The sequence below is a fragment of the Camelus dromedarius genome, chromosome X (assembly GCF_036321535.1).
Source record: "Camelus dromedarius isolate mCamDro1 chromosome X, mCamDro1.pat, whole genome shotgun sequence".
Taxonomy (NCBI): domain Eukaryota; kingdom Metazoa; phylum Chordata; class Mammalia; order Artiodactyla; family Camelidae; genus Camelus; species Camelus dromedarius.
The window spans coordinates 41,753,756-41,755,383 of NC_087472.1; the positions used below are offsets into that span (position 1 = coordinate 41,753,756).

Below are 1,628 nucleotides of genomic sequence, written 5' to 3' on the forward strand. Positions count from 1 at the left end.
GCATCTAAAAACATTCCTGTTTCTTAGCACCACATTTCTGTCAACGGCCCACATGGACTCTATTACTTACCCAGATTTCCATGGAAATCATATACTCACTACTAAGGTATTGATTACGTATATCTCTTCTCCTTCAAATGGGAATAGAAAGCACTTGCCAAGGTTGGTCTTGGTCAATTAACAAGATAGCCTCAGAAACTTGATTTATCTACACCTGGAGATGAGCCCTATGGGCCAGAGATGAACTCACATTGACTAAGTACGCAAGCAACAATCCAGAATGCCCCCAAATTGATGGACCACCAAAAAATACAAGTCTCACAGTGGAGGGAAAGCTCACATTGACATGACCAAAGCATCCTCTTCTCGTAGCAGCCCTACCGAACAGAAGGAGAGTTTGAGGAATGAGCAAGGAGTAGTAGTGAGATGAAATGAATATGAAATGACAGCTAGCTCTGAGAGAACCATTGGTCCATTTCTGCGAGAGGGCCTAAAGAACCCTACGGCCCTGACACTGTTCCCTGGGCACTGCCAGGATGAGTATGGCCAAGGCCTTGGCCGTACTCTTCCTATGCTCCCATCTGACAGCCCGCTTCCTCATGGACCCACTCTTTCCTTAGACGTGTTCATGTATTTTGTTAGTGTTGCTGTAGCCTGGGAGCCATTTTCTTTCTTTAGTTCGTCTTTGCCTGTCTATGACCTGGTCCATGAGGCCTTGATTTCATAGTTTCGTTTTGTTTTGTTTTTCTAATTGAAGTATAAAAATATGGACCACTTCACGACTTTGTGTGTTATCTTTGCACAGGGGCCACGCTAATCTTCTCTGTATCCTTCCAGTTTCAGTATATGTGCTGCTGAAGCCAGCACCGATTTTATAGTTTTTACTCTTAGAGGGGAAAACAATTTTCCATGTACTTTCGACAGCATGCAAAAACCTTACCTCCTTAGTTTTCAGATACAATTCTCTCTTTTGTAGTTTTCGCCTTTTGGGTTTTTGTGAAAACTCCCTGGCTATTTTTAGAGTTATACTATGTCACTTTCATAGAAATTTTAAACTCCTTTAATGGTTGGAGATTCACCATATTTTCCTAATGTGCATTCTTATTTATGTGAGAGAGGAAGAGAAAAAGATTTTCACATGGGAACCGATTTCAAGTTTAGAGTGATACTTGACTGGTAAAAAGGGAAAATAAATATTAGTCATGTGATGTTTACATTTTCCACCTTTTTCTCATGTGTATATAAATAATACATTTTATAGCTATACATATATATTCAAATTTCATATCGCTTGGAGTCTTCGCTTACCTTTGTGCCATAGATGGATTTCTGGAAAGTTCATCATAAAATGTAGTGCCAAGAGCCCTAGAGATGAAGTCAGCAGTCTTGAGGTCTTCACTTCCTTCCTGTGCTGGTTGGCTGGGTGGCCTCTGGCAAACACTGGAACACTTAGTGCCCTGGCCCTTTCACTTATAAAAAAAGTGTCATGCGAGGGTGTGGGTGACAGCAGGACAAAGGTCTTTAGGTTTGACCAGGATCAGGAATCCTGGGGGAAGTGACAGGGTGCTAGGATCACCAGGAAGTTCTTATAAAAGGGATAATAGTTGAACCATCTAACTCAAAGAGCA

General features: G+C 41.5%; 1 non-coding gene across 1 annotated transcript; it reads right to left on the reverse strand.

Moving 5' to 3' along the window:
• Positions 1–760: 760 nt before the first annotated feature.
• LOC116151150 (U6 spliceosomal RNA) lies at positions 761–867 on the reverse strand. Its single transcript, XR_004134926.1, has one exon. It is a non-coding gene; the product is annotated as a U6 spliceosomal RNA (small nuclear RNA).
• Positions 868–1,628: the final 761 nt, after the last annotated feature.